Genomic DNA, 22,829 nt, shown 5'->3' with positions numbered 1-22,829 from the left:
ACACTGTGCAGAGCAGCTCATCCCCAGCAGCAGAGCTCAGCCAGACACTAGTACAGACACTACATACACTGCAGAAACTACAGACACTGTGCAGAGCAGCTCATCCCCAACAGCAGAGCTCAGCCAGACACTAGTACAGACACTACATACACTGCAGACACTAGTACAGATCATACAGACACTGCAGACACTGTGCAGAGCAGCTCGTCCCCAGCAGCAGAGCTCAGCCAGACACTAGTACAGACACTACATACACTGCAGACACTAGTACAGATTATACAGACACTGCAGACACTACAGACACTGTGCAGAGCAGCTCATCCCCAGCAGCAGAGCTCAGCTAGACACTAGTACAGACACTACATACACTGCAGACACTAGTACAGATCATACAGACACTGCAGACACTGTGCAGAGCAGCTCGTCCCCAGCAGCAGAGCTCAGCCAGACACTAGTACAGACACTACATACACTGCAGACACTAGTACAGATTATACAGACACTGCAGACACTACAGACACTGTGCAGAGCAGCTCATCCCCAGCAGCAGAGCTCAGCCAGACACTAGTACAGACACTACATACACTGCAGAAACTACAGACACTGTGCAGAGCAGCTCATCCCCAACAGCAGAGCTCAGCCAGACACTAGTACAGACACTACATACACTGCAGACACTAGTACAGATCATACAGACACTGCAGACACTGTGCAGAGCAGCTCGTCCCCAGCAGCAGAGCTCAGCCAGACACTAGTACAGACACTACATACACTGCAGACACTAGTACAGATTATACAGACACTGCAGACACTACAGACACTGTGCAGAGCAGCTCATCCCCAGCAGCAGAGCTCAGCTAGACACTAGTACAGACACTACATACACTGCAGACACTAGTACAGATCATACAGACACTGCAGACACTGTGCAGAGCAGCTCGTCCCCAGCAGCAGAGCTCAGCCAGACACTAGTACAGACACTACATACACTGCAGACACTAGTACAGATTATACAGACACTGCAGACACTACAGACACTGTGCAGAGCAGCTCATCCCCAGCAGCAGAGCTCAGCTAGACACTAGTACAGACACTACATACACTGCAGACACTAGTACAGATCATACAGACACTGCAGACACTACAGACACTGTGCAGAGCAGCTCATCCCCAGCAGCAGAGCTCAGCCAGACACTAGTACAGACACTACATACACTGCAGAAACTACAGACACTGTGCAGAGCAGCTCATCCCCAGCAGCAGAGCTCAGCCAGACACTGGTACAGACACTACATACACTGCAGACACTAGTACAGATTATACAGACACTGCAGACACTACAGACACTGTGCAGAGTAGCTCATCCCCAGCAGCAGAGCTCAGCCAGACACTAGTACAGACACTACATACACTGCAGACACTAGTACAGACATTACATACACTGCAGACACTAGTACAGACATTACATACACTGCAGACACTAGTACAGACACTACATACACTGCAGACACTAGTACCGACATTACATACACTGCATACACTAGTACAGACATTACATACACTGCAGACACTAGTACAGACACTACATACACTGCAGACACTAGTACAGCTACTACAGACACTACATACATTACAGACAGGAGCTGCAGACTCTATTTACAGTTCATCACCCTCTATTTACAAAACATTCTGCAGAATCCTGCAGAATTTTGCAGATAGTACAGACAAGTGTCCCCCGTGTAGCAGGATGATCCCACTGGTGTCTGAGGAGGATACTGCGCAGGATTACAGGGGTGCAGCAGGAGACCAGCATTGGGGGATTCCCTCAGGGAGAAGCCCCTGCTGAGGAGGTCACTGGGTGCAGGGTGTCACACACCTGGGTGCTGCTATGGGGGTCATTCTCATGCTGGGGTGCGGGAGAGAAGCTGAGAGGAGCTTGTAGCAGGATGACATGTAAGTGCCTGAATCTAACATTGCGCCGAAACTGTGTTAAAGTAAAGTGATTAATAAGAGGCAGATAATTACCTTATCACAGATGGTTGTAGCTTGTGATAGTTCTGGCGCAACTACACTTAGGTGCACAAAAGTGATACATGTGGCCCATGATGTACTGAACATTTCTGAAGGGTTAGTGCAAAATGTTAGATAGATAAGAGATCGATAGATAGATAGATAGATAGATAGATGGATAGGAGATAGATAGATATATAGGAGATCGATAGATAGATAGATAGATAGGAGATGGATAGATAGATAGATAGATGGATAGGAGATAGATAGATAGATAGATGGATAGGAGATAGATAGATAGATAGATAGATAGATAGGAGATAGATAGGAGATAGATAGATAGATAGATAGGAGATAGATAGGAGATAGATAGATAGATAGATAGGAGATAGATAGGAGATAGATAGATAGATAGATAGGAGATAGATAGGAGATAGATAGATAGATAGATAGGAGATAGATAGGAGATAGATATTTCCTACCATTATATTCATTTCCATCTCCCTCAGGTGACTCTTCCTCGTATCCAGGGTTATTTTGGCCGTTATCTAGGAGAAGTAAAGTGATGTAAATGCAGGAAATTATCCGTATATAAGGAAAATCAATTATGTCTTCAGACATCACATAAGTTATAGAAAGGTCTATGGATAACACAACATTATGGGGGACATTAATCATGGGGGGTCTCAGGTTCGCCTATTTTTGCGCCTGGTTTGTTCTTCTTTTTGCTCCTGATCTATGATGGATCTAGTTCTGCCTTAGTAAATGTGTTTTGGAATTGTCTCATGTCCCATTCATTTGCTCCAAATTTGTTTCAAATTGTTAGATCTCATTTGTGACTAATAATGAAAAGAGACTGAGAAAATGTGACAGAACGTTCAGGGCTTTATCTCTGCACAAAAACTATCATTGTGATGTAACTGCAGGGACTAAAAGTTACAGAGATGTCGAAAAAAACAACTAAAAAATTCTTGAGTCTTTGCCTTTTTTATTATAATGTACAGGGAATGGAGTCTGATAATATTCTCAGATCTGTACAATAAGACAATAATCACTCCCAGAGATGATCCCATAGACCAGTGATGGCGAACCTTTTGGAGACCGAGTGCCCAAACTACATCCAAAATCCACTTATTTACCATGAAGTGCCAAAATGGCAACTTTTGACAACACCTTCTTACTTTCCTGCAGTTCCAAACAGCCAATGAAATGTTGCTTTAAAACATCGCTGAGCGCAGTGTCTCTTAAGTTGCCTGGGACTGCAAAAAAGATTTGGTGGATTTGGTCCTATTTGGTGAACTCTGTCCTGGGGTGATGGTCTGAGTGCCCACAGAAAAGGTACCCGTGCCATAGGTTCGCCACCACTGCCATAGACAATGATGAAGTTGTTACTTGAGAAATTTTACATTTTAAAACTGCGCTGAAGGATTTTTCATGTTGCACAGGGGGAATTTTTCATTTGGCAAACGAAAACCTTCGTGTTTAGTAATGGAAAGTGAAGTTTTTTTTCCAGTGCAGCTGCTTGGAGTAGATGCATTTTTGCGCCTTTTTTGCATCTTTTTAGGCGCAAACATCTGTATAGCAGCCGCTCACTGGGGGGGGGGATTTACTAATTCTGGTGCAAGCACGACTGCCGGCATCGGAGATCAGTCTCCGGAAAGCACAACCTGATGTTTTAAAATGGAGCACGGCGGGTAGACGGTAAAAATGCCGACAAAATACACATAAATGTGACGGATAATGTGGAAAAATCATAGTGTGTGCATGGCCGGATCACATAAACATGCCTCTGCCCATACTGCCAGGACTTGCCAGTGGTAGGTGTCCACACGGGTGCCCGAGTCCCCCACCACACAAATGACATTTAGCCCATTTAGAATGGGGGGGGGGCCCTGACAATTGCCCACTTTACATTGCCCTATCGCCAACCCTGGGGAAGAGGAGACCACAGTGGCCATAGCTGCACAATGGGGCACATGTATTATTGCCGGGATTTTAAGTTTTTTTGGGCACAGAATTGTTGTGAATCATTTATAATGAGTTTGTGCCAGAAAGAACAGATGTTTCCGTCTATCTGTCACATTTATGTGTATTTTGCCGGCATTTTTAGGCGCAAATTTAGGCGCACAATAGACCAGGAAAAAATTGGTCTGAGAGCAAAATTAAGGCGCAGTCCATGTAAAGCATTTTTCTGGCGCACAACTGGTCTACCCATTATTCACTTACAGCCATGCACCACTTTAATACATCGGGCTGTGCTTTCCGGAGACTGATCTCCGATGCCGACAGTTGTCCTTGCGGCACAATTAGTAAATCCCCCCCAATATGTCAATGCCTGCCGTATACTGAGAGACATGTGATACCATGGAAACCTATAACTCCCTGCACCCCTGTACCCAATTCCTCACCCCTTATAATTGATTTGGATGCGGGAAACTACAAGAAACAGTAGAGATCTGAGCAAGGCGCCTAAAAACGTGTGTATCAAACCAGAAGAAGCCAATCACCGGACATTTTTTGGTTATTTGGTAACATAATGGGGGGGGGGGGATTTACCAATTCTGGCGCAAGCATGACTGGCCGCAGTCCATGTAAGATTTTGGTGCACATCTCATTGATGTCGGCATATTTATGGAGCATGACTGATTATTTCCATCTACCCATTAATTACTTACAGCCGGGCGCCACTTTAATACAGCTGTGCATTGCAAAGACTGATCTCCCATGCCGACAGTGGTGCTTGCGCCAGAATTAGTAAATCCCCCCCAATGTCCTCTTCTTTCATCCCTATCACTTCTCCCCCCTCCCTCCTCCCCCCACAATCCCATATAACTATATTCACACCATTAGCAAAGAGTTTGATGCAAATGGGCGGAAATATAGAAAGAGATAAATAGAAATAATGTAACTGGATTCATTTATATGAGACTGAAACAATCTATCATTTCCAGGGTTATAATATATATACAATATATATTTGTATAAATATTAGTATGAATATATATATATATATTTAATCTTCATTAGAAAATTATTTAGAAAGTTTAGCAGATCAGCAGAGAAGGATCTGGAGCAGATGATTATTATGCAGGTTGTAGAGATTATAGATAAGTATCTGATAGTTACACTGGTCGGATACATCCTCCTGGCTGCCCGACTGCTCCATGGTAGAGGTAAGTCCCAGATATCTGTAGGTTGTCAGATGACGAGCTCAGTGGTGCCAGTGCAGGGTCCCGGGTGCTATCTGCTTGCAGTGTCCCGGGTGCTATCTGGTCGCAGTGTCACGGATGCTATCTGGTCGTAGTGTCCTGGGTGCTATCTGGTTGCAGTGTCCTGGGTGCTAGCTGGTCGCTGTGTCCTGGGTGCTATCTGGTCGCAGCGTCCCGGGTGCTATCTGGTCGCAGCGTCCCGGGTGCTATCTGGTCGCAGTGTCCCGGGTGTTATCTGGTCGGAGTGTCCCCGCTGCTAGCTGGTCGCAGTGTCCTGGGTGCTATCTGGTCACAGCGTCCCGAGTGCTATCTGGTTGCAGTGTCCCGGGTGCTATCTGGTCGCAGTGTCCTGGGTGCTATCTGGTCGCAGAGTCCTGGGTGCTATCTGGTCGCAGAGTCCTGGGTGCTATCTGGTCGCAGAGTCCCGGGTGCTATGTGGTCGCAGTGTCCCGGGTGCTATGTGGTCGCAGTGTCCCGGGTGCTATGTGGTCGCAGTGTCCCGGGTGCTATCTGGTCGCAGTGTCCCGGGTGCTATCTGGTCGCAGTATCCCGGGTGCTATCTGGTCGCAGTGTCCTGGGTGCTATCTGGTCTTAGTGTCCCGGGTGCTATCTGGTCGCAGAGTCCTGGGTGCTATCTGGCTGCAGTGTCCCGGGTGCTATCTGGCTGCAGTGTCCCGGGTGCTATCTGGCTGCAGTGTCCCGTGTGCTATCTGGTCGCAGAGTCCTGGGTGCTATCTGGCTGTAGTGTCCCGGGTGCTATCTGGTGTCAGCGTCTCTCAGTCTTTGCACATCTATTACCATCACTTCGGTTTATATTCAGCAGTTTTTCCTGTACAGAAGCTGGAAAAGTAATAAAACTAAGCTCATCCTCCGCAGCGACTGCACACAATGGACCCGCAGCAGCACCTGCACCAGATCATGGAGCGCCCCCTCCTGGCTCACAAGTATTATAAAACCTCACACATTGCTCATCATAGTCTGTACACTCCTAGTATTGATTTCACTGCCGGATCGTATGTGGGCGCAGATTGTGGCTCGTGGACGGCCGTGGAAGGAACAAGAATTTAACAACAACTTCTCTACTTTTCTGGTCACAAGATAAAACAATTCCTTCCCAAATAAACATTTACTATATGTAAAAGATTATGTAACATATACATTACTCTCTTCTCTTGCTTGGAAGGAGAATTTCAGCTGCTTTTACAGACAGAACTGGGGACCTGGTACTGTTGTGTTTTGGGCCAGATGCAAACTTATATGGCCAATATTGTTCCAGTGGACCCCTCATCCATCATCTATCATCTCCATGCGCTCAGTATGGAGGACACACAGTTACACTGGCTGCATCACCAGATATTGCCTTGTCACACAGTCACTGCTGTCACAGATGTTCCTGGTTGTTATTATGGTGTTCAGCCACAAGGGGGAGACACAGCTTATGCTTATAATAATTCTTTATTTATATAGCGGACACAGATTACGCAGCGCTGCACAGACTTTTGCCGAATTGGTCCCTGTCCCCATGGGGCTCACAGTCTAGTCAACCTACCAGTATGTTTTGGAGTGTGGGAGGAAACTTGAGGAACCAGAGGAAACCCATGCAAACATGGAGAGAACATAAAACTCTTTGTAGATGTTAACCTCGGTGGGCAGGACTCCAGCACTGCAAGGCAGAAGTGCTACCCACTCAGCCACCGAGCTGCCCTTATAGACATAGGATGCATTTACTAACCGATTGGCCACATTTATTAAAGTGTTTGCACCCGTTTTCTGAATTTGTACTGAAAAGAACGTGGAAACTTCTTTTACATATATTTACAAAGTGTCTTCGCCAGTTTCGCAGCAGCTCTGTGTCCAACAAGACAGTAAAAATGTGTGCACCACAATACTGCAGCACAAACAAAGTGCACCGAAAAAAATGTCACCAACTTCCGAAGCTGCACAGGGGGCGCCAGATTCATGAAGACTGGGCGCAAGTTTGGATGAATCTGCCGCCCCCTGCAGACTCCACAGTACACTGCACACACTAACGACTACAATGTATTAACTGTGGAGCAGTCAGTAATAAATGTGGTGCAGTCAGTAATAAATGTGATGTAGTCAGTAATAAATGTGATGCAGTCAGTAATAAATGTGATACAGTCAGTAATAAATGTGATGCAGTCAGTAATAAATGTGGTGCAGTCAGTAATAAATGTGATGCAGTCAGTAATAAATGTGGAGCAGTCAGTAATAAATGTGGAGCAGTCAGTAATAAATGTGGTGCAGTCAGTAATAAATGTGGTGCAGTCAGTAATAAATGTGATACAGTCAGTAATAAATGTGGTGCAGTCAGTAATAAATGTGATGCAGTCAGTAATAAATGTGGAGCAGTCAGTAATAAATGTGGAGCAGTCAGTAATAAATGTGGTGCAGTCAGTAATAAATGTGGTGCAGTCAGTAATAAATGTGATACAGTCAGTAATAAATGTGATGCAGTCAGTAATAAATGTGATGCAGTCAGTAATAAATGTGATGCAGTCAGTAATAAATGTGGTGCAGTCAGTAATAAATGTGGTGCAGTCAGTAATAAATGTCATGCAGTCAGTAATAAATGTCATGCAGTCAGTAATAAATGTGATGTAGTCAGTAATAAATGTGGTGCAGTCAGTAATAAATGTGATACAGTCAGTAATAAATGTGATGCAGTCAGTAATAAATGTGATGCAGTCAGTAATAAATGTGGAGCAGTCAGTAATAAATGTGGAGCAGTCAGTAATAAATGTGGAGCAGTCAGTAATAAATGTGATGCAGTCAGTAATAAATGTGATGCAGTCAGTAATAAATGTGGAGCAGTCAGTAATAAATGTGATACAGTCAGTAATAGATGTGATGTAGTCAGTAATAAATGTGGTGCAGTCAGTAATAAATGTGATGTAGTCAGTAATAAATGTGATGCAGTCAGTAATAAATGTGATGCAGTCAGTAATAAATGTGATGCAGTCAGTAATAAATGTGGAGCAGTCAGTAATAAATGTGATGCCGTCAGTAATAAATGTGGAGCAGTCAGTAATAAATGTGATGCCGTCAGTAATAAATGTGGTGCAGTCAGTAATCAATGTGGAGCAGTCAGTAATCAATGTGGAGCAGTCAGTAATCAATGTGGAGCAGTCAGTAATCAATGTGGAGCAGTCAGTAATAAATGTGATACAGTCAGTAATAAATGTGGAGCAGTCAGTAATCAATGTGGAGCAGTCAGTAATAAATGTGATGTAGTCAGTAATAAATGTGATATAGTCAGTAATAAATGTAGAGCAGTCAGTAATAAATGTGGAGCAGTCAGTAATAAATGTGGAGCAGTCAGTAATAAATGTGGAGCAGTCAGTAATAAATGTGGTGCAGTCAGTAATAAATGTGATACAGTCAGTAATAAATGTAGAGCAGTCAGTAATAAATGTGGAGCAGTCAGTAATAAATGTGGAGCAGTCAGTAATAAATGTGGAGCAGTCAGTAATAAATGTGATGCAGTCAGTAATAAATGTGGTGCAGTCAGTAATAAATGTGGTGCAGTCAGTAATAAATGTGATGCAGTCAGTAATAAATGTGGAGCAGTCAGTAATAAATGTGATGCAGTCAGTAATAAATGTGATGTAGTCAGTAATAAATGTGGTGCAGTCAGTAATAAATGTGATGCAGTCAGTAATAAATGTGATACAGTCAGTAATAAATGTGGTGCAGTCAGTAATAAATGTCATGCAGTCAGTAATAAATGTGATGTAGTCAGTAATAAATGTGATACAGTCAGTAATAAATGTGATGCAGTCAGTAATAAATGTGGTACAGTCAGTAATAAATGTGATGCAGTCAGTAATAAATGTGATGTAGTCAGTAATAAATGTGATACAGTCAGTAATAAATGTGATGCAGTCAGTAATAAATGTGGTGCAGTCAGTAATAAATGTGGAGCAGTCAGTAATAAATGTGATGCAGTCAGTAATAAATGTGGAGCAGTCAGTAATAAATGTGGAGCAGTCAGTAATAAATGTGGTGCAGTCAGTAATAAATGTGATACAGTCAGTAATAAATGTGATGCAGTCAGTAATAAATGTGATGCAGTCAGTAATAAATGTGATGCAGTCAGTAATAAATGTGGTGCAGTCAGTAATAAATGTGGTGCAGTCAGTAATAAATGTCATGCAGTCAGTAATAAATGTCATGCAGTCAGTAATAAATGTGATGTAGTCAGTAATAAATGTGGTGCAGTCAGTAATAAATGTGATGTAGTCAGTAATAAATGTGGTGCAGTCAGTAATAAATGTGATGTAGTCAGTAATAAATGTGGTGCAGTCAGTAATAAATGTGATGCAGTCAGTAATAAATGTGGAGCAGTCAGTAATAAATGTGATACAGTCAGTAATAGATGTGATGTAGTCAGTAATAAATGTGGTGCAGTCAGTAATAAATGTGATGTAGTCAGTAATAAATGTGATGCAGTCAGTAATAAATGTGATGCAGTCAGTAATAAATGTGATGCAGTCAGTAATAAATGTGGAGCAGTCAGTAATAAATGTGATGCCGTCAGTAATAAATGTGGAGCAGTCAGTAATAAATGTGATGCCGTCAGTAATAAATGTGGTGCAGTCAGTAATCAATGTGGAGCAGTCAGTAATCAATGTGGAGCAGTCAGTAATCAATGTGGAGCAGTCAGTAATCAATGTGGAGCAGTCAGTAATAAATGTGATACAGTCAGTAATAAATGTGGAGCAGTCAGTAATCAATGTGGAGCAGTCAGTAATAAATGTGATGTAGTCAGTAATAAATGTGATATAGTCAGTAATAAATGTAGAGCAGTCAGTAATAAATGTGGAGCAGTCAGTAATAAATGTGGAGCAGTCAGTAATAAATGTGGAGCAGTCAGTAATAAATGTGGTGCAGTCAGTAATAAATGTGATACAGTCAGTAATAAATGTAGAGCAGTCAGTAATAAATGTGGAGCAGTCAGTAATAAATGTGGAGCAGTCAGTAATAAATGTGGAGCAGTCAGTAATAAATGTGATGCAGTCAGTAATAAATATGATACAGTCAGTAATAAATGTGATGCAGTCAGTAATAAATGTGGTGCAGTCAGTAATAAATGTGGTGCAGTCAGTAATAAATGTGATGCAGTCAGTAATAAATGTGGAGCAGTCAGTAATAAATGTGATGCAGTCAGTAATAAATGTGATGTAGTCAGTAATAAATGTGGTGCAGTCAGTAATAAATGTGATGCAGTCAGTAATAAATGTGATACAGTCAGTAATAAATGTGGTGCAGTCAGTAATAAATGTCATGCAGTCAGTAATAAATGTGATGTAGTCAGTAATAAATGTGGTGCAGTCAGTAATAAATGTGATGCAGTCAGTAATAAATGTGGAGCAGTCAGTAATAAATGTGATGCCGTCAGTAATAAATGTGGAGCAGTCAGTAATAAATGTGATGCCGTCAGTAATAAATGTGGTGCAGTCAGTAATCAATGTGGAGCAGTCAGTAATCAATGTGGAGCAGTCAGTAATCAATGTGGAGCAGTCAGTAATAAATGTGATACAGTCAGTAATAAATGTGGAGCAGTCAGTAATCAATGTGGAGCAGTCAGTAATCAATGTGATGCAGTCAGTAATAAATGTGGTGCAGTCAGTAATAAATGTGGTGCAGTCAGTAATAAATGTGATGCAGTCAGTAATAAATGTGGAGCAGTCAGTAATAAATGTGATGCAGTCAGTAATAAATGTGATGTAGTCAGTAATAAATGTGGTGCAGTCAGTAATAAATGTGATGCAGTCAGTAATAAATGTGATACAGTCAGTAATAAATGTGATGTAGTCAGTAATAAATGTGGTGCAGTCAGTAATAAATGTGGTGCAGTCAGTAATAAATGTGATACAATCAGTAATAAATGTGATGCAGTCAGTAATAAATGTGATGCAGTCAGTAATAAATGTGGTGCAGTCAGTAATAAATGTGATGCAGTCAGTAATAAATGTGATACAATCAGTAATAAATGTGATGCAGTCAGTAATAAATGTGATGCAGTCAGTAATAAATGTGGTGCAGTCAGTAATAAATGTGATGCAGTCAGTAATAAATGTGGTGCAGTCAGTAATAAATGTGATGCAGTCAGTAATAAATGTGATACAGTCAGTAATAAATGTGATGCAGTCAGTAATAAATGTGATACAGTCAGTAATAAATGTGATGCAGTCAGTAATAAATGTGATGCAGTCAGTAATAAATGTGATACAGTCAGTAATAAATGTGATGCAGTCAGTAATAAATGTGGAGCAGTCAGTAATAAATGTGATGTAGTCAGTAATAAATGTGGAGCAGTCAGTAATAAATGTGATGCAGTCAGTAATAAATGTGATGCAGTCAGTAATAAATGTGGAGCAGTCAGTAATAAATGTGATGCAGTCAGTAATAAATGTGATACAGTCAGTAATAAATGTGATGCAGTCAGTAATAAATGTGGAGCAGTCAGTAATAAATGTGGAGCAGTCAGTAATAAATGTGATGTAGTCAGTAATAAATGTGATACAGTCAGTAATAAATGTGATACAGTCAGTAATAAATGTGATGCAGTCAGTAATAAATGTGGTGCAGTCAGTAATAAATGTGATGCAGTCAGTAATAAATGTGATGCAGTCAGTAATAAATGTGGAGCAGTCAGTAATAAATGTGGAGCAGTCAGTAATAAATGTGATACAGTCAGTAATAAATGTGATGCAGTCAGTAATAAATGTGATGCAGTCAGTAATAAATGTGGTGTAGTCAGTAATAAATGTGATACAGTCAGTAATAAATGTGATGTAGTCAGTAATAAATGTGATGCAGTCAGTAATAAATGTGATACAGTCAGTAATAAATGTGATGCAGTCAGTAATAAATGTGGAGCAGTCAGTAATAAATGTGGAGCAGTCAGTAATAAATGTGATGTAGTCAGTAATAAATGTGATACAGTCAGTAATAAATGTGGAGCAGTCAGTAATAAATGTGATGCAGTCAGTAATAAATGTGGTGCAGTCAGTAATAAATGTGGAGCAGTCAGTAATAAATGTGGAGCAGTCAGTAATAAATGTGGAGCAGTCAGTAATAAATGTGGAGTAGTCAGTAATAAATGTGATGTAGTCAGTAATAAATGTGATACAGTCAGTAATAAATGTGGAGCAGTCAGTAATAAATGTGATACAGTCAGTAATAAATGTGATACAGTCAGTAATAAATGTGATACAGTCAGTAATAAATGTGATGTAGTCAGTAATAAATGTGATACAGTCAGTAATAAATGTGGTGCAGTCAGTAATAAATGTGATGCAGTCAGTAATAAATGTGATGCAGTCAGTAATAAATGTGGTGCAGTCAGTAATAAATGTGGAGCAGTCAGTAATAAATGTGGAGCAGTCAGTAATAAATGTGGAGTAGTCAGTAATAAATGTGATGTAGTCAGTAATAAATGTGATACAGTCAGTAATAAATGTGGAGCAGTCAGTAATAAATGTGATACAGTCAGTAATAAATGTGATACAGTCAGTAATAAATGTGATACAGTCAGTAATAAATGTGATGTAGTCAGTAATAAATGTGATACAGTCAGTAATAAATGTGGTGCAGTCAGTAATAAATGTGATGCAGTCAGTAATAAATGTGATGCAGTCAGTAATAAATGTGGTGCAGTCAGTAATAAATGTGATGCAGTCAGTAATAAATGTGATGCAGTCAGTAATAAATGTGGAGCAGTCAGTAATAAATGTGATGTAGTCAGTAATAAATGTGGAGCAGTCAGTAATAAATGTGGAGCAGTCAGTAATAAATGTGATGCAGTCAGTAATAAATGTGGTACAGTCAGTAATAAATGTGATGTAGTCGGTAATAAATGTGATACAGTCAGTAATAAATGTGATACAGTCAGTAATAAATGTGGTGCAGTCAGTAATAAATGTGATGTAGTCAGTAATAAATGTGGAGCAGTCAGTAATAAATGTGATGCAGTCAGTAATAAATGTGATGCAGTCAGTAATAAATGTGGTGCAGTCAGTAATAAATGTGGTGCAGTCAGTAAAAAATGTGATGTAGTCAGTAATAAATGTGGAGCAGTCAGTAATAAATGTGGTGCAGTCAGTAATAAATGTGATGTAGTCAGTAATAAATGTGGAGCAGTCAGTAATAAATGTAGTGCAGTCAGTAATAAATGTGATGTAGTCAGTAATAAATGTGATGCAGATAGTAATAAATGTGATGCAGTCAGTAATAAATGTGATGCAGTCAGTAATAAATGTGATGCAGTCAGTAATAAATGTGGAGCAGTCAGTAATAAATGTGATACAGTCAGTAATAAATGTGATGCAGTCAGTAATAAATGTGGTGCAGTCAGTAATAAATGTGATGCAGTCAGTAATAAATGTGATGCAGTCAGTAATAAATGTGGAGCAGTCAGTAATAAATGTGATACAGTCAGTAATAAATGTGATGCAGTCAGTAATAAATGTGATACAGTCAGTAATAAATGTGGTGCAGTCAGTAATAAATGTGATGTAGTCAGTAATAAATGTGATACAGTCAGTAATAAATGTGATGCAGTCAGTAATAAATGTGATGCAGTCAGTAATAAATGTGGTGCAGTCAGTAATAAATGTGGTGCAGTCAGTAATAAATGTGATACAGTCAGTAATAAATGTGATGTAGTCAGTAATAAATGTGATACAGTCAGTAATAAATGTGGAGCAGTCAGTAATAAATGTGATGCAGTCAGTAATAAATGTGGAGCAGTCAGTAATAAATGTGATGTAGTCAGTAATAAATGTAGTGCAGTCAGTAATAAATGTGATGCAGTCAGTAATAAATGTGATGTAGTCAGTAATAAATGTGATGCAGTCAGTAATAAATGTGGTGCAGTCAGTAATAAATGTGATGCAGTCAGTAATAAATGTGGTGCAGTCAGTAATAAATGTGATGTAGTCAGTAATAAATGTGATACAGTCAGTAATAAATGTGATACAATCAGTAATAAATGTGATGCAGTCAGTAATAAATGTGGAGCAGTCAGTAATAAATGTGATGCAGTCAGTAATAAATGTGATGCAGTCAGTAATAAATGTGGAGCAGTCAGTAATAAATGTGGTGCAGTTAGTAATAAATGTGGTGCAGTCAGTAATAAATGTGATGCAGTCAGTAATAAATGTGATGTAGTCAGTAATAAATGTGATGCAGTCAGTAATAAATGTGATACAGTCAGTAATAAATGTGGTGCAGTCAGTAATAAATGTGGTGCAGTCAGTAATAAATGTGGAGCAGTCAGTAATAAATGTGATACAGTCAGTAATAAATGTGATACAGTCAGTAATAAATGTGATGTAGTCAGTAATAAATGTGGAGCAGTCAGTAATAAATGTGGTGCAGTCAGTAATAAATGTGGTGCAGTCAGTAATAAATGTGATGTAGTCAGAGATAAATGTGGAGCAGTCAGTAATAAATGTGATACAGTCAGTAATAAATGTGGTGCAGTCAGTAATAAATGTGGTGCAGTCAGAGATAAATGTGGAGCAGTCAGTAATAAATGTGATACAGTCAGTAATAAATGTGATACAGTCAGTAATAAATGTGGAGCAGTCAGTAATAAATGTGATGTAGTCAGTAATAAATGTGATGAGGTCAGTAATAAATGTGATACAGTCAGTAATAAATGTGGAGCAGTCAGTAATAAATGTGATGCAGTCAGTAATAAATGTGGAGCAGTCAGTAATAAATGTGGAGCAGTCAGTAATAAATGTGGTGCAGTCAGTAATAAATGTGGAGCAGTCAGTAATAAATGTGATGCAGTCAGTAATAAATGTGGTGCAGTCAGTAATAAATGTGATACAGTCAGTAATAAATGTGATGCAGTCAGTAATAAATGTGGAGCAGTCAGTAATAAATGTGATGCAGTCAGTAATAAATGCGATACAGTCAGTAATAAATGTGATGCAGTCAGTAATAAATGTGGTGCAGTCAGTAATAAATGTGGTGCAGTCAGTAATAAATGTGATGTAGTCAGTAATAAATGTGATACAGTCAGTAATAAATGTGGAGCAGTCAGTAATAAATGTGGAGCAGTCAGTAATAAATGTGATGCAGTCAGTAATAAATGTGGTGCAGTCAGTAATAAATGTGATACAGTCGGTAATAAATGTGGTGCAGTCAGTAATAAATGTGATGCAGTCAGTAATAAATGTGATGCAGTCAGTAATAAATGTGGAGCAGTCAGTAATAAATGTGGAGCAGTCAGTAATAAATGTGATGCAGTCAGTAATAAATGTGGAGCAGTCAGTAATAAATGTGATGCAGTCAGTGATAAATGTGATGCAGTCAGTAATAAATGTGGTGCAGTCAGTAATAAATGTGGAGCAGTCAGTAATAAATGTGGAGCAGTCAGTAATAAATGTGATGCAGTCAGTGATAAATGTGATGCAGTCAGTAATAAATGTGGTGCAGTCAGTGATAAATATGATACAGTCAGTAATAAATGTGGTACAGTCAGTAATAAATGTGATGCAGTCAGTAATAAATGTGATGCAGTCAGTAATAAATGTGGTGCAGTCAGTAATAAATGTGATGCAGTCAGTAATAAATGTGATGCAGTCAGTAATAAATGTGGTGCAGTCAGTAATAAATGTGATGTAGTCAGTAATAAATGTGATGTAGTCAGTAATAAATGTGGAGCAGTCAGTAATAAATGTGATGCAGTCAGTAATAAATGTGGAGCAGTCAGTAATAAATGTGAAACAGTCAGTTATAAATGTGGAGCAGTCAGTAATAAATGTGAAACAGTCAGTTATAAATGTGGAGCAGTCAGTAATAAATGTGATGCAGTCAGTAATAAATGTGATACAGTCAGTGATAAATGTGGAGCAGTCAGTAATAAATGTGATACAGTCAGTGATAAATGTGGAGCAGTCAGTAATAAATGTGATGCAGTCAGTAATAAATGTGATGCGGTCAGTGATAAATGTGGTACAGTCAGTAATAAATGTGGAGCAGTCAGTAATAAATGTGGAGCAGTCAGTAATAAATGTGATGCAGTCAGTAATAAATGTGATGCGGTCAGTGATAAATGTGGTACAGTCAGTAATAAATGTGGAGCAGTCAGTAATAAATGTGGAGCAGTCAGTAATAAATGTGATACAGTCAGTGATAAATGTGGAGCAGTCAGTAATAAATGTGATACAGTCAGTGATAAATGTGGAGCAGTCAGTAATAAATGTGATGCAGTCAGTAATAAATGTGATACAGTCAGTAATAAATGTGGAGCAGTCAGTAATAAATGTGGAGCAGTCAGTAATAAATGTGATGCAGTCAGTAATAAATGTGATACAGTCGGTAATAAATGTGGTGCAGTCAGTAATAAATGTGATGCAGTCAGTAATAAATGTGATGCAGTCAGTAATAAATGTGGTGCAGTCAGTAATAAATGTGATGCAGTCAGTAATAAATGTGGAGCAGTCAGTAATAAATGTGGTGCAGTCAGTAATAAATGTGATGCAGTCAGTAATAAATGTGATGCAGTCAGTAATAAATGTGGTGCAGTCAGTAATAAATGTGATGCAGTCAGTAATAAATGTGATGCAGTCAGTAATAAATGTGATGCAGTCAGTAATAAATGTGATGCAGTCAGTAATAAATGTGGTGCAGTCAGTAATAAATGTGATGCAGTCAGTAATAAATGTGATGCAGTCAGTAATAAATGTGATGCAGTCAGTAATAAATGTGATACAGTCAGTAATAAATGTGATGCAGTCAGTAATAAATGTGGTGCAGTCAGTAATAAATGTGGTGCAGTCAGTAATAAATGTGATACAGTCGGTAATAAATGTGGTGCAGTCAGTAATAAATGTGGTGCAGTCAGTAATAAATGTGATGCAGTCAGTAATAAATGTGATGCAGTCAGTAATAAATGTGGAGCAGTCAGTAATAAATGTGATGCAGTCAGTGATAAATGTGATGCAGTCAGTAATAAATGTGGTGCAGTCAGTAATAAATGTGATGCAGTCAGTAATAAATGTGGAGCAGTCAGTATTAAATGTGATGTAGTCAGTAATAAATGTGATGCAGTCAGTAATAAATGTGATACAGTCAGTAATAAATATGGTGCAGTCAGTAATAAATGTGATGTAGTCAGTAATAAATGTGGAGCAGTCAGTAATAAATGTGATACAGTCAGTAATAAATGTGATGTAGTCAGTAATAAATGTGATGTAGTCAGTAATAAATGTGATGCAGTCAGTAATAAATGTGATACAGTCAGTAATAAATGTGATGTAGTCAGTAATAAATGTGGAGCAGTCAGTAATAAATGTGGAGCAGTCAGTAATAAATGTGGAGCAGTCAGTAATAAATGTGATGCAGTCAGTAATAAATGTGGTACAGTCAGTAATAAATGTGATGTAGTCAGTAATAAATGTGGAGCAATCAGTTATAAATGTGGAGCAGTCAGTAATAAATGTGGTGCAGTCAGTAAAAAATGTGATGTAGTCAGTAATAAATGTGATGCAGTCAGTAATAAATGTGGAGCAGTCAGTGATAAATGTGATGCAGTCAGTAATAAATGTGGTGCAGTCAGTAATAAATGTGGAGCAGTCAGTAATAAATGTTGCAGTCAGTAATAAATGTGGTGCAGTCAGTAATAAATGTGATACAGTCAGTAATAAATGTGATGTAGTCAGTAATAAATGTGGTACAGTCAGTAATAAATGTGATGCAGTCAGTAATAAATGTGATACAGTCAGTAATAAATGTGATGTAGTCAGTAATAAATGTGGAGCAGTCAGTAATAAATGTGATGCAGTCAGTAATAAATGTGGAGCAGTCAGTAATAAATGTGGTGCAGTCAGTAATAAATGTGATGCAGTCAGTAATAAATGTGGTGCAGTCAGTAATAAATGTGGAGCAGTCAGTAATAAATGTGATGCAGTCAGTAATAAATGTGGTGCAGTCAGTAATAAATGTGGTGCAGTCAGTAATAAATGTTATGTAGTCAGTAATAAATGTGATACAGTCAGTAATAAATGTGGAGCAGTCAGTAATAAATGTGGAGCAGTCAGTAATAAATGTGATGCAGTCAGTAATAAATGTGGTGCAGTCAGTAATAAATGTGATACAGTCAGTAATAAATGTGGTGCAGTCAGTAATAAATGTGATGCAGTCAGTAATAAATGTGATGCAGTCAGTAATAAATGTGGTGCAGTCAGTAATAAATGTGGTGCAGTCAGTAATAAATGTGGAGCGGTCAGTAATAAATGTGGTGCAGTCAGTAATAAATGTGATGCAATCAGTAATAAACGTGGAGCAGTCAGTAATAAATGTGGAGCAGTCAGTAATAAATGTGGAGCAGTCAGTAATAAATGTGATGCAGTCAGTAATAAATGTGGAGCAGTCAGTAATAAATGTGATGCAGTCAGTGATAAATGTGATGCAGTCAGTAATAAATGTGGTGCAGTCAGTAATAAATGTGATGCAGTCAGTGATAAATGTGATGCAGTCAGTATTAAATGTGATGTAGTCAGTAATAAATGTGGAGCAGTCAGTAATAAATGTGATGCAGTCAGTAATAAATGTGATGTAGTCAGTAATAAATGTGGAGCAGTCAGTAATAAATGTGGAGCAGTCAGTAATAAATGTGATGTAGTCAGTAATAAATGTGGAGCAGTCAGTAATAAATGTGATACAGTCAGTAATAAATGTGATACAGTCAGTAATAAATGTGGTGCAGTCAGTAATAAATGTAATGCGGTCAGTAATAAATGTGATACAGTCAGTAATAAATGTGATGCAGTCAGTAATAAATGTGATACAGTCAGTAATAAATGTGATGTAGTCAGTAATAAATGTGATACAGTCAGTAATAAATGTGATGTAGTCAGTAATAAATGCGATACAGTCAGTAATAAATGTGATGCAGTGAGTAATAAATGTGGTGCAGTCAGTAATAAATGTGGTGCAGTCAGTAATAAATGTGATACAGTCAGTAATAAATGTGATACAGTCAGTAATAAATGTGATGCAGTCAGTAATAAATGTGGAGCAGTCAGTAATAAATGTGGAGCAGTCAGTAATAAATGTGGTGCAGTCAGTGATAAATGTGGAGCAGTCAGTAATAAATGTGATGCAGTCAGTAATAAATGTGATACAGTCAGTAATAAATGTGGAGCAGTCAGTAATAAATGTGGAGCAGTCAGTAATAAATGTGATGCAGTCAGTAATAAATGTGATACAGTCGTTAATAAATGTGGTGCAGTCAGTAATAAATGTGATGCAGTCAGTAATAAATGTGGAGCAGTCAGTAATAAATGTGGTGCAGTCAGTAATAAATGTGATACAGTCGTTAATAAATGTGGTGCAGTCAGTAATAAATGTGATGCAGTCAGTAATAAATGTGGTGCAGTCAGTTATAAATGTGATACAGTCGGTAATAAATGTGGTGCAGTCAGTAATAAATGTGATGCAGTCAGTAATAAATGTGGAGCAGTCAGTAATAAATGTGATGCAGTCAGTGATAAATGTGATGCAGTCAGTAATAAATGTGATACAGTCAGTAATAAATGTGGAGCAGTCAGTAATAAATGTGATGTAGTCAGTAATAAATGTGGTGCAGTCAGTAATAAATGTGATGCAGTCAGTAATAAATGTGGAGCAGTCAGTAATAAATGTGGAGCAGTCAGTAATAAATGTGATGCAGTCAGTAATAAATGTGATGCAGTCAGTAATAAATGTGGAGCAGTCAGTAATAAATGTGGAGCAGTCAGTAATAAATGTGATACAGTCAGTAATAAATGTGGTGCAGTCAGTAATAAATGTGATGTAGTCAGTAATAAATGTGGTGCAGTCAGTAATAAATGTGGTGCAGTCAGTAATAAATGTGATGCAGTCAGTAATAAATGTGATGCAGTCAGTAATAAATGTGGTGCAGTCAGTAATAAATGTGGAGCAGTCAGTAATAAATGTGATGCAGTCAGTAATAAATGTGATACAGTCAGTAATAAATGTGGAGCAGTCAGTAATAAATGTGATACAGCCAGTAATAAATGTGATGCAGTCAGTAATAAATGTGATGCAGTCAGTAATAAATGTGATGCAGTCAGTAATAAATGTGATACAGTCAGTAATAAATGTGATGCAGTCAGTAATAAATGTGGAGCAGTCAGTAATAAATGTGATGTAGTCAGTAATAAATGTGGAGCAGTCAGTAATAAATGTGATGCAGTCAGTAATAAATGTGATGCAGTCAGTAATAAATGTGGAGCAGTCAGTAATAAATGTGATGCAGTCAGTAATAAATGTGATACAGTCAGTAATAAATGTGATGCAGTCAGTAATAAATGTGGAGCAGTCAGTAATAAATGTGGAGCAGTCAGTAATAAATGTGATGTAGTCAGTAATAAATGTGATACAGTCAGTAATAAATGTGATACAGTCAGTAATAAATGTGATGCAGTCAGTAATAAATGTGATGCAGTCAGTAATAAATGTGATGCAGTCAGTAATAAATGTGGAGCAGTCAGTAATAAATGTGGAGCAGTCAGTAATAAATGTGATACAGTCAGTAATAAATGTGATGCAGTCAGTAATAAATGTGATGCAGTCAGTAATAAATGTGGTGTAGTCAGTAATAAATGTGATACAGTCAGTAATAAATGTGATGTAGTCAGTAATAAATGTGATGCAGTCAGTAATAAATGTGATACAGTCAGTAATAAATGTGATGCAGTCAGTAATAAATGTGGAGCAGTCAGTAATAAATGTGGAGCAGTCAGTAATAAATGTGATGTAGTCAGTAATAAATGTGATACAGTCAGTAATAAATGTGGAGCAGTCAGTAATAAATGTGATGCAGTCAGTAATAAATGTGGTGCAGTCAGTAATAAATGTGGAGCAGTCAGTAATAAATGTGGAGCAGTCAGTAATAAATGTGGAGCAGTCAGTAATAAATGTGGAGTAGTCAGTAATAAATGTGATGTAGTCAGTAATAAATGTGATACAGTCAGTAATAAATGTGGAGCAGTCAGTAATAAATGTGATACAGTCAGTAATAAATGTGATACAGTCAGTAATAAATGTGATGTAGTCAGTAATAAATGTGATACAGTCAGTAATAAATGTGGTGCAGTCAGTAATAAATGTGATGCAGTCAGTAATAAATGTGATGCAGTCAGTAATAAATGTGGTGCAGTCAGTAATAAATGTGGAGCAGTCAGTAATAAATGTGGAGCAGTCAGTAATAAATGTGGAGTAGTCAGTAATAAATGTGATGTAGTCAGTAATAAATGTGATACAGTCAGTAATAAATGTGGAGCAGTCAGTAATAAATGTGATACAGTCAGTAATAAATGTGATACAGTCAGTAATAAATGTGATACAGTCAGTAATAAATGTGATGTAGTCAGTAATAAATGTGATACAGTCAGTAATAAATGTGATGTAGTCAGTAATAAATGTGGTGCAGTCAGTAATAAATGTGATACAGTCAGTAATAAATGTGATGTAGTCAGTAATAAATGTGATACAGTCAGTAATAAATGTGATGTAGTCAGTAATAAATGTGGTGCAGTCAGTAATAAATGTGATGCAGTCAGTAATAAATGTGATGCAGTCAGTAATAAATGTGGTGCAGTCAGTAATAAATGTGATGCAGTCAGTAATAAATGTGATGCAGTCAGTAATAAATGTGGAGCAGTCAGTAATAAATGTGATGTAGTCAGTAATAAATGTGGAGCAGTCAGTAATAAATGTGGAGCAGTCAGTAATAAATGTGATGCAGTCAGTAATAAATGTGGTACAGTCAGTAATAAATGTGGTGCAGTCAGTAATAAATGTGATGTAGTCAGTAATAAATGTGGAGCAGTCAGTAATAAATGTGATGCAGTCAGTAATAAATGTGATGCAGTCAGTAATAAATGTGGTGCAGTCAGTAATAAATGTGGTGCAGTCAGTAAAAAATGTGATGTAGTCAGTAATAAATGTGGAGCAGTCAGTAATAAATGTGGTGCAGTCAGTAATAAATGTGATGTAGTCAGTAATAAATGTGATGCAGATAGTAATAAATGTGATGCAGTCAGTAATAAATGTGATGCAGTCAGTAATAAATGTGATGCAGTCAGTAATAAATGTGGAGCAGTCAGTAATAAATGTGATACAGTCAGTAATAAATGTGATGCAGTCAGTAATAAATGTGGTGCAGTCAGTAATAAATGTGATGCAGTCAGTAATAAATGTGATGCAGTCAGTAATAAATGTGGAGCAGTCAGTAATAAATGTGATACAGTCAGTAATAAATGTGATGTAGTCAGTAATAAATGTGGAGCAGTCAGTAATAAATGTGGAGCAGTCAGTAATAAATGTGATACAGTCAGTAATAAATGTGGTGCAGTCAGTAATAAATGTGATGTAGTCAGTAATAAATGTGATACAGTCAGTAATAAATGTGATGCAGTCAGTAATAAATGTGATGCAGTCAGTAATAAATGTGGTGCAGTCAGTAATAAATGTGGTGCAGTCAGTAATAAATGTGATACAGTCAGTAATAAATGTGGAGCAGTCAGTAATAAATGTGATGTAGTCAGTAATAAATGT

Source organism: Engystomops pustulosus, chromosome 10 (genome assembly GCF_040894005.1).
Source record: "Engystomops pustulosus chromosome 10, aEngPut4.maternal, whole genome shotgun sequence".
Classification (NCBI taxonomy): domain Eukaryota; kingdom Metazoa; phylum Chordata; class Amphibia; order Anura; family Leptodactylidae; genus Engystomops; species Engystomops pustulosus.
The sequence above is the reverse complement of the archived record's forward strand: the minus strand, read 5'-3'. Positions refer to the sequence as shown.